Source organism: Gavialis gangeticus, unplaced genomic scaffold (assembly GCF_001723915.1).
Source record: "Gavialis gangeticus isolate Ggan-Ray unplaced genomic scaffold, GavGan_comp1, whole genome shotgun sequence".
In the NCBI taxonomy this organism is placed as follows: Eukaryota; Metazoa; Chordata; order Crocodylia; family Gavialidae; genus Gavialis; species Gavialis gangeticus.
In genome coordinates this window covers 17,566,807-17,578,195 of record NW_017729009.1, presented here as the reverse complement: position 1 = coordinate 17,578,195, position 11,389 = coordinate 17,566,807, and the positions used below count along the sequence as shown (strand labels likewise).

General features: G+C 44.0%; 1 protein-coding gene across 4 annotated transcripts in view; it reads left to right on the top strand.

Moving 5' to 3' along the window:
• PHACTR3 (phosphatase and actin regulator 3) overlaps positions 1-11,389 on the top strand; it is a 194,693-nt gene that overhangs the window by 92,180 nt on the left and 91,124 nt on the right. For 3 of the 4 annotated variants that reach the window (XM_019510167.1, XM_019510165.1, XM_019510164.1), the window contains exon 1: positions 7,845-7,939. The exons of the other annotated variant lie outside the window; for it this stretch is intronic. The gene's annotated coding sequence lies outside the window, so the exon portion shown is untranslated. Of the gene's footprint in view, positions 1-7,844; positions 7,940-11,389 lie in introns of those variants that run through there. 4 annotated transcript variants of the gene reach the window in all.

Here is an 11,389-nt window from a genome sequence, read left to right as displayed (position 1 = left end):
GTGGTGGGTTGGGGGGTTGGGGTTGCTGGGTAGGGTGGGCATAGGGTGTTTGGGGGGGTGTATATGTGGGGGGTTGTGGGGGAGGGTGTGGGTGTGTGAGGGAAGTTTGGGGGGTGTGGGGACCCCCCACACACTCCACCCATGGCGCAGCAGCAACAGGCAGGGTGTTCAGGGTGCAGATGCCCAGTGGGGCGCAGCTCCGGCCAGCGCTGCACATTGCAGCAAGAGGCACAGCCTCCACTAGGATGTCTGTATGGCTGGTGCTCCCTGCCACTCATGCACAACCCCTGTGCTCGCATAGCAGAGGAGGGAAGTCCCACATGCAATCACACAACACAGGAGAGAAGCCTCCAGCACTGGAGCTGGCTGGCAGGGCTGCGCTGCAGGGGAAGGAAGCCCCAGGTGCCTTCCCATGGGGGGCAGGAAGACAGCGGACTCCAGCACCTGAGGCTTCTCTCCTGCACTGCACAGCTCCAGTGGGGAAGGCAGCTGGCTCCAGCACTGGGGCTTTCCTCCCTGCTGTGCAAGTGCATGTGAGTTGCAGGGAGCGCCAGCAATACAGGTGGCCCAGTAGAGGTTGTACCCCTCGCTGAGATGTGCAGCACTGGCCAGAGCCGCACCCCACTGGGCACTTGCACCCTGAGCCTGATGCTGCTGCCACCACCTGACAGGCCTGTGCACCATGGGGGAATGTGGGGGGTCCCCACACCCCCACCCTCCGTCACACCCACACGCTGACCATCCGAGCTCTGCGCTGCTGCCAGCCCCATCCCCATGCTTCACACTCCTGCCCAACTGCAGCTCCTCCCCCGCCACTTCCCTACCTGGTGCCCGGAGCCAGCAGGAGACCAGGGAAGCAGAGCAGGTCCCTGGGGGCTGCAGCAGCAGCAGCCCTGCCCAGAAGTTGCATGCTGGCTGGCTGGGCCCTTTTGCCCATGAGGGTGGGAGCAAGGCAATAGATGTTTGGGGCTGTGTGTACAGTGGGCCCCTCACTCCCACCCTCAGGGGCAGAAGGGCTGGGCAGGGCACAATTTGTTGGTGGCTGCTGCGGACCAGAAGAAAATGCTCGGTGGGCTGAATCTGGCCCGCGAGCTGTATTTTGCCCGCCCCTGAGTTAAGGCCTCAGTGGAGATGACAAAGAAAAACTGAATTGAGGGGTACACTTGGTCTTGTAAACTCGGGACAGGTTTCAGAGGACGTGGACAGGAAAAATAGGAATAGGTTATAATTCCCATCTAGGAAATTCTTAAACACATGCAAACGAGAGCTGGTAAATGTCACAGTTAGCTGCTGTCTTGAAGAAACTGCGTGTTGCCAATCCCACAGATAGTCTTTGTTCGCTAGTCACCTGCGTACATGTTTGGAGCCCTCACAAAAGCACAGAACTCATCCTTAATCTCATTCATTCAGGAGATAGGAAAGGAAATGATGTTTGCAGCAGGGAGCAGAGAGCTCCCCGGAGACACTGCTTTGTCGCTGTGTTTAAGCTTCTTCCATAAATTTGCCTGCTTGTTTGTGCTGCAAAACTGAAGTTTGTTTATATTGTCTGAGAAGCTACGAAAACCATAAAAAATTACATACAAAGAAGTTGAACTGAAAGCTTTTTGTTCAACATACTCCCTCTTCCTTTGCATTTCATATAACGTTAATGGTGGCAACACTGGCAGCTCCTGTAGTGGGGCTAGAAAACAAGTATTTTCAGTTGTATAACCTCAGCATTTGCAGCAGCCAAGTTATTACCTATTGCAAGTGTAAAGGAAAATGAGTGAATGTCACCGATATTTAGGACTGACATACATAAAACTAGCACCTTGTTGTGACCAGTACCACAGATTTACATCATGCATATAAGCATCTGTGAACAACAGGCTAGTGCACAGTGAAAAGGGTAAAGCAACTACTGCAGTACATTCAAAAATTTTTTCAAAATAGAAGGCACTTGTCTGAGCCAATTCCTAACCAGGCTTCTTATTGTGATTTAGAAATATTTAGGATCATAGGAAAGTAGGGCTGGAAGGGACCTCTTGGGTACATCCTGACAAGCACAAACTTGCAGTTTGTGGAGCCTTAAAGCTGTCTGAGGTGCTGCAAACCGCATGCAGTGCATGGGCACGCGTTTGCTGTGCTGCTGATTTGCAGTGCAGTGGAGGGCTTTTTTGACACTGGGAGATCCCAGTGTTAAAAAAACCCTGCTGCTGAAAAAAACAGCATGGCGCATGCAAACAAAAAACCCTGTGCTGCCAAAAAGGGAGCCTGGCTGGCCAGAACTATGCTCTGGCTGCTGGCCAGGCTCTGAGCGGCTGGCTCAACATTGCTGCTGCCCCAGGAGGTCTCCGGGATTCCAGGTAAGGCTGCTGGGGCCAGCACAATCCTACCCCACCTGGGTCACTTTGCCACACATTGGAGCGTGTGTGCAGGGACATGCCCAGGCACAAATAGCAGTGGCGCAAATATGTATTAGTGCTATTTGTTTTGCAGGAAACGTGCACCCTTGCACATGCGTGCTCGTTGGGATGCACCCTGTGATGCCATCTAGTTCAGCCTCTTGCTCAAGGAATGATTTGTACAGGATTCTTGAAATACAATGTGAAGTTTGCAGCCAGGATTTGAATTACAGGGGAACTCATAAGAGACAACTCCCCACCCCACACTTAAGATTTTAAAATCATACCTGGGGGAGGGGCGGGGGGGGAGGGATCCTTCAATTTTATTAAGGCATTGTGATGGGCAGCTAAATTTTTTTTGCAGACCACCCCCCCCAGAGTCAAACTGTAATTCAAACCCTGTTTGTAGCTGTTCATGTATTAGCAGACAATAACAAGCAGTTTAATTAGTCCACAATGAGGTTCTCTCATCAAAAAGAATAACAATATTAAACGGAATTTAAACCTTTTTTTTGCACTTATTTGAAATACATTCTCTTTAAAAATAGAGAGAACCATTGTAATGATCACCTATGAGTTTGAAGATTTGCCTTAAACTCTGGCTAATTATCTTCCTTGTCCAGGCTGTGGGGAAAAAAACATTCTGGTGATGTCTCATGAAGCTAAAAACTGATACCACTAAGACCCTGATCCTGCACTGATCTCTAGACATAGTTCCCCTAAGCAGAGTAGTATGCCTCTGGGTAGGTACAGAGCTCTACCCTCATGGATGTAGGTCCAAGATCAAAGCCTAAAAGAGAACATAAAAGGCACATGAATGAGCTGCTCTCAGCTTTGGCCACAGCACTGGTATAATTTAATAAAATAATTTATAGTTCTGCAAAACAATCTGACTTCAGTGGGTTGCATATTCTTTGTTATCTCAAATTTCTTTTAAGATAAGGTGTCTCTTGCTGATGGAGTCTGTTCAAATACATACCACCCTGAGTATAAGAGAATATGAAGATCAGTTCAGAGCACTAATATTCTAGCTGTGTTGAAATATAGACTAAGATGCTGCATATATAGAGGCAGGCAGTGTACCAACAGAAGCCTATGAATAAGTCACACTTTCCAAGGTCTACCGTGGAAAAACTATATATGTTTAAAACAAAAAGTATATTATAGTTTTATAGTTTCTAGGGTCAGAAGGGACCTGAGCAGATCATCGAGTCCGACCCACTGCCATGGCAGGAAAGAGTACTGGAGTCAAACAACCCCAGCAAGGTGTACATCTAGCCTCCTCTTAAAGACCCCCAGGGTAGAAGCCAGCACCACTTCTCTTGGAAGTTGGTTCCAGATCCTAGCCATCCTGACCGCGAAGTAGCAACTCCTGATATCTAGCCTAAATCTACCCTCTGCCAGCTTGTGACCATTATTCATGGCCACTCCTGGTAGTGCACGGGGGAACAGGGACTTCCCCAGTGCCTGCTGGTCCCCTCTGACTAGTTTGTAACAGGCCACTATATTGTATACCTGAGATGCATTTTCTCAAAATGGATAGTATAGTCTAAGTGTAGAACTTGCAAATGCACTTTAAAGGACTTTGGGTCCTAAATCTTATTTTCAAGTGTCTTAGGAGCTTGAGTCCTAGTGGAAGTCAGTAACCCATAACTAGTTCTTAGAAATTTTAGACATGTATTTAAGTGCCTTCCTGCACCGAGCTATGCAAAGAAAGATAAATATGGAATATAAAACCAAGATTCTGGGCTTTCTTGTCCAGGATACTGCATCATCATTTCCTGTTGATGTTAAAACTCTTTTGGTATTCATCATGAGAGCGGCACTGGTTTCCCTCCAGCATAACGCAATGACAGTGCTTGGTATTGGCCAGAAAAGGGTGCTGTGATTTAAGGGTATTTCCTCTTCTGCTTGAAATTTATCTAACAGAAAATGTCAGTGTTTTAGGTTTAACTCAAGCTATTTTGTTTCCTCCAGCTGAACACAAGTCATTGGAATTCTACGTTTACATTTTGCAAAGGAATATTTTTTCATTATGATAGTCTCTTTTTTGTGTGCGCGCGCTTACAAAAAGGATATAAGCCCATTTGATTAGCGAGTCACTAAAACTATCCTACCTCCAGAATGGCATCTATTCTGGTCCAAGGAAAGGGCTGATTATCTTCATTCCCAGGTAAAGGCAGAGGTATAGAGAACCGCAGCTCAGCATCTAACAAAAAGACTTATTACAGAGAATGCTTGTTGTCCATCAATGAAATTATATCCAGAGGCAAGGCCTTGGGAGGTGGAAATATGCACAGCCCATAGCAGTAGGATTTTCTTCAATAGATAGAATCAGATCTGCTTTGTAGTCTGTTCTGGTAAGAACTTTGCAGAGATCAATAACTTGGCCAACAACTCTTCATCTGTCTCAGCATTAGGAGAGTGAGGAAACATAGCAGTTTCTTAGTTGCTTTTCTCTTCTTGACTGCCAGGCGATGCAGTGTTAGTACCCAAGTAGCCTGGTAAAGTCAAGTCAGGGAAGAATGCAAAGACCAGAGGGCTGAAATCCAGAGGGCCAAGATGCTGCCAGAGATGAGGAGTTAGGGAATCTAGGATACCAGGAGCAGCCAGGCAGAAACAAAATGGGCTAGGATAGGAGTGGGGAACAAGACAGGATCTGGAGCCACAAGTTCATCAGGATACCTAGAGCACTGGACTTCACACCAACTGGGAAGACTTAACTCTTACATACTAAAGCTAAAGCTACAGAACTCTGCCATTCTACACCATATTAGCAGTATTTCCACCATACTATATCCAGGGATGACCACAGATTATAGCTATATAGTTTCTGTAAATGTAGCAGCATCCTTATGTGAAATTGTTGTGAGAGCTGCTTATGAAACATGTTGCATGGGGAAATATTTTGTGAATATTTTCCACTTTCATTCCTTGCATTAGAATGGCCTTAGAAACAGGATGTGCTCTTTTGGTCAAACAGCAATAACAAATAAGGACTAACAACTTCTTTCAATGTTGGTTGCTAATGGATAAAATTTGCAAAAGCACCAAGGAATTTGCAAAACCCAGGAGAGCGCACAAAACACCAGCAAACTCTCCCTATGCCTAAAGAAGGGTGTTAGTGTCCAAAAGCTTGCAAAGAACAATTTTTCCAACTATTTAGCTGGTTTAATAAACGATACGACATCTACCCAAAGGACCTTGTCTGCCAAGGAAGCACTTTTGAAAATGTTGTCTAGGGCAGTAGTCTCCAAACTTTTTTGACCGTGCACCCCTATCAGTAAAATATTTTTGAGCACGCACCCCCAATATATGTATAATTATATAAATATTCATCTAAATTGAAGTTCTAATATTTTCTTCCCGCACCCCAGTGGATCATCTTGCACACCCCTTGGGGTGCGCACACCCCACTCTGGAAACCACTGGTCTAGGGTATATGGGTTTTGGAGATGTCAGCCGTAAGATTAGCTTTAGCATTGCCATTCAATCAGAATAAGGACCCCAAAGGATTCTCATTAATATTTTAACACACTCAGGAGTTTAAGTTTAGGAGTGTTACAGTTCTATTACAGTCATGTTTTCAAGCCCTGACTTGAGCCTGAAGATACTGCTAAGTTAGAGTAGAAAATGTGAACTTTATTGTGAGACGCAACAGCTGAGTACAGCTGCAGCCTCTTTGGAGCTGTGCACTGGCTGGCTCCTCTCTTTTTGTCTGTCTGTGTTGAGGGTAGTGGTGATGAAGAGGGTCATGGCTCTTTACTGATGAGCATTTTTGAAGACTTAAGCGTAATTGCTTTTTTGGAAAACATTCACAGGCTTGAGGTAAGAGAGCTACTGGACAAAGCAACCGTTTTAAAATTGCCTTAACAATGCTCAGCCTTGAAATATTTTCCTCGAGTCAATGTTGTTCTGTGTACACTCTATTATGCAATCTGTTTAAGGTATTTATTCAAGTGCAGGAAGTGGTATGTCTGCAAGAAGGATTTCAGCATAAAATCTAGGGGACACTAGCCTTACAACAAAGGCCTGCAGAGGGCCCAATTTGGACTTTATGCTAGATTGGTGTAGAGTGAGGCTTTAATTTGGTTCATAGTTTCCATCCTATTTATATCTATCTTTCTGGATCAATGCTCTATTTCATCTTGTGTCTTTTTTGCAGTCTTAAATACTGTCAGTACCTCCAAGACCAGTGATCCTATAAGGCATATTATGCCTGAATAATGCCCCAAGGTCATTGATTTTTACACACTTATTGGCAATGGGTGGTTGAACAGAGGATGTGGAGCTTAGGAGGAACCAGTAATAGTACAAAAGAAGGTTGAGGAGAATTGAGTTTCACAAGGAAAAGCAAAATAAAGAAAAGAAAGAACATTCTCTAGTAGATGCAGCAGTAGCATAATAGTGGGGTAAGTGGAACAAACTGGGTCTTGCCATGCATGTGAGAGGGGAAAAAACACAGTACATTGGATAGGCCCATAACTGTACAGGCCATGGGGCTTTGATTCTCTCTCCCTCTGATTTACAAGTTTAGGATGAATATTAAACTGAGAACTGCCCATATGTCTGGCAGACATTGGCTGCTCTTGGCAGAAAGAAAGAGACAAGATTAAACAGATGGGTTTCTGAAAGATTAAGTCTCTTCCTTTTTCAGGAAAAAGGATTTAGAAACATTTTAGTGACAACCCTCTTCCTGACTTGTTTTTTAGCATGGAGTTCTGAGATGAACGGCTATGTACTTCAATGCAGTGCTTTTCCTGTAAGATGTACCTGGCAAGAGATGCACAATCACTGCAGCAGTTCTGGGGGGTGCTTTCTAGAGAGTAAAAAATGAAAGCTGCTTAACGCTGCAGATTCCCTCATGGGGCCATATGTGCCTAATTTTAACATCTCTTGTCATAAGATTGCTGTTAACTACACGTATGCAGGTGGTAGAATAGTGCTTCTGCAAGCAAGGTAACAGCTTTACTGCTTTCAACAATCAAGGGCTTTTGTGCTTGAATTTGTGCAGTCATGTAGAGTGCTCCTTCTAAGAAAGGTATGTGGGATGCACTCAGCCTGCCATTAATATGTTCAGTCACCTGCTCCTGGAGAAAGCCAGGGATCACAGGCTGTTAGATGGGGAGAGAGGAAGGAACGGAAGAAGAACCACCTAGTGTAGCGCCCTAGCACTTGGAAAGTTTGTGATGGAAAGCCTCTTCTGTATAACAAAGACATCCACACCATTGTTCCTGTTGCAAAGGGTCAGAAGGTCTGCAGTGTAGGCTTTTTAAGGGAAGCTGTAGTGTAAAGGAGCATTCTGCATTGATGTGGCATGGGGTGTTTCTTTAGGAAAACCAGAAAAGAGGGTAGGAGCTTAAAAGTGGTTGTTCACAGCCCTGGATTCCAGATCGGGGGTGTGAGGAGGGGAGAGGGCTACCTCACCTTGTGGTACTGTTTTATTTTGTTTTTTTCTCCTCCCAGGAATCACAGCCCTGTTTGCTGGCTGGCCAGATTCTCACTCAATACACGCAAATGCCAAGCTTCTCCTGTCAAAACAAGATGTCACGCAGGTGAAGATAATTGAATTAGCTGTGATTATATAAGGATTCTTCAGTGATTTCATTTTCTTGCAGGCATTCAGTTTCTCTCTTCCCCAGGTATACAGGAGGAAGTCACATTGTAAATTATTTCAGGCAAGCAGTGAAAAACTTATTTTGCTAATGAACTGCTAATGTCGTACCATGCATTATAAATCATAAGAAGTGCTATTGGGACTTGACACATTGATACAAAAGGCATGAAAGATTCCCGATTAATTTCTTTGCACCTCAGCTCATACAGCAACAGTAATGCTGTTAAGTGATAATGTCAACTTCCTGGAAGAACATTTTCCCAAAGTAATCACAAGTGTCCAATAGATATGGTATATCTAGGAGATTTAGCTGGAGTTGCCACTTATTCATACTCTTTTTTTTTTTTTGAGGGACATAATCTGTTACTTTGTTTATCTCAGCTAAAGCTGTTTCTGAGATCCAAATTCCTTGAAGGGAAGCTCAGTGTGACAGAATGGAAATAAAACGTTCCTGACAAGGACAGCCCCTTCCCAATGCCCACAGCTTCCTCCCCCTGCACCCTTCTTCCTTCAGTTCAGATTAAAAAACAGCATGAACCTTTAATTTAGCATAATAAAGATGGGTGAAAATTATGGGAATCTAGACCTGGCTGAAGATAGAAGTAGTAGCCCTGCCTTAGGAGACATAGGAGAGAGGAGCAAGGCAAACACAGTGACTTGTGCTTCTGTGTAGAGCTATATGAAATGCCAACCCAGGCAGGATGCTGATGGCATGGCCGGGACTTCTGTGACTATAAAACAGCTCAGTCTTTGTGGATGCTCAGGGCTGTTTTTTGCATGGTGTTCATGGAGGAATCAGTTCCCTTCTGTCATATCGCCGCTCTTTATAGTGTTTTCCCTGAGCCCTTATGCATGTCCAAGAGCTTGAACTCTGCTCAAATTTACTAGGCCAGAATCATCCCTGAGGTACCTCCACAATGACATAGTTATCACACAGATGAATTTGGCCCATGGTGTGTCTGTTTCTATTAACTTTTATTTTAGAGAGACTGAGCTGTGGGGTAAGAAAGTCTGAGATGGGAAACCTTGAACAGACAGTACCTTGAAGGAAAGCACTACTACAACATTGCAAATAGATATACAAGGAGCAGAACCATCCACACCTGCCTGTTTGCCAACACGTGCCTGGCCACCTAATATTATAACAGTTCAGACTTGAGCTTGAGCTGCTACACAGCTAGCTGCCATTATTTTTCTACTGCAAAAAATAGGATCCCACAGTGTTGAATCCATCCAGCACTCATCATTCAGGCCTCAGTTTGCCGTCATGTTCAACTGTTATTATACACACCCTGCATTCTATAAATATGTGGAGGTGGGCAGAAAACCAAGTTTTCTGTTTTAAGAAAACTGCAGAATTTTCTGTATCTTTTCCATTTCAAAAGAAAGCAAAAGCAAAACATTTAAAAACTTCCTATAAAATGAAATTCTGAAAATTTCGTTTTGGGCTAATCAAAATGCTTCATTTTGAAAACAGCACAATGTTTTGTTCTAATTGCTCCTTTATACAAATCCATCGTTATAGCACATAAATTAAAAACAGCTGAAACCAAGAAGGAATTTCAAAGCAGCAAATCAAAATGTTATGTTCTGAAAATGTTGAAACCAACTATTGTTTTCCCCCAAACAAAATTTAATCAAAATCAAGATATTTCTGCAAATGATTTTACTTATGACAAATCAGCATTTTCCAAAAGAAGCTTTTGCCAGACATTTTCCAACCAGCTCTGCCAACAAGATTCTCTTTTGTTAAGCCTGGTTAACTGGGATGTAACAATACAGATGGTTCACCAGGTCCTTCAAGTCATTGAGCTTCTTCCCTGGCCAACTGGATTTTACACTAGTACAGTTTAGCTTTCCTGATTTAGTCCTTCCTGTTCATGGGACACTGGTTTAAGTTCACAGGTTCCCTTCCTGCCACTGCTTTTCTCCTTAAACTCAATACAGTTCTCATGTCACACTCCAGAGCTAGGTGACCTCATGGCATTTTCTGTCTTCCCTTTTCATGTCTTCCTCCACTTGATGAAAAACACCCCCTTCCTATACAAACAGGTTTTTCAGGACTCCTTGTCACTTTATCAGGCACAGACATAGCAGTGGGCATTGAGGAAGACATGTTCCTCCTTACCATCATTTTTAGAAATGGAAATGGACTGTAGACAACCCAGACTTTAACACTGATAAGGCATGACATAGATGCCCCCATATCAAAAGCCTGAAGGCCAGGACAATTCCTCCCACGCTGGGCAAAGGGTTTGCTCATCTAAAAGGGAACCTCCTCTTCCATTTTTAACTCTGCTTCTGAGGTGCAAAGACAGATGCAATGACAATACAGGGGAGAGGCTGCAGTGCTGCATTACAAACCAATTGATCAAAAAGCAGAGCACGCCTTGCCTTTCCAGTTTGACTGCAGCTCTTGTCTGCTGTGTTATTTTTAAACTACCTGCAGGTTGCAGTTTTTCAAGCTTTTTCTCTCAGTAATACACAGGGGAGTTATCAGGCAGAACTCCAGTCACCAGGAATAGAAGTTATCCAAATGGCCAGTCTATTAGCATACAGGCCCCTTGACAATTTGGGAAATGCAGGAGGCTCACTTCCTCCGTGCAGCTTTGCATACTCACAACAATACTTTGCGCATGCACCTACAGCCCCTCTCTGCAGCAAGACCAGCTGAGGTTCCTGATGGGCTTAACAACCATACAGTAAGTCACAGTATGGAGGCTGTAGTTGCTGTAATCAGCAGCCTAGGGATCAAACTACTGTCCTCTTTGGCTCAGCAGGAAAAATCTAAAAAAAATAAATAAGAGCCAACCTACAGAACCCAGACACTTAGCTGCTCAACAGAGTTAACACCCGAGACTGTAACATCTACAGGAGATTTTGCCAGGATAGCTCTTGTCTTCTCAGATGGGAAAGACTCCACAAGCATTGTAGCATGATATGCCACCAAGAGTTCCTACAGGTTTGGGGTGGACAGGAAGAAGGGTCTTATTTTCAGTCTAAGCAAATCACTTTTAAATTAACAAATCACTCAGACCAGAGGACTTCTCTGTTGGGGGTAATCTGGAAAGCTGGTAAATACCTGCTACTTCAGGAAGTCAGTAGGAATCTTCAGTACTTAGCCCCCCTGAAATATCAAACTTTGCAGCTTTATTTTCTTTATTCAAACAACGTAATTCTGATCTGACCTCTAATGCTCTTAAGTTAGCAGTTTTCTTCCTTCTTGCCTGGTTTATTCTGTGATGCCACAGTCCAGTATTGGTTGTTTTAGACTCCCTTCTATCGCTCTGATTTGAGATGTCATAAGTGTCGAAAACATGCAAGAGGATCAGGCTGATTAACAGAGCTTTTATGTCAATGAGGATATTTCTCCATTTTTGCAACATAT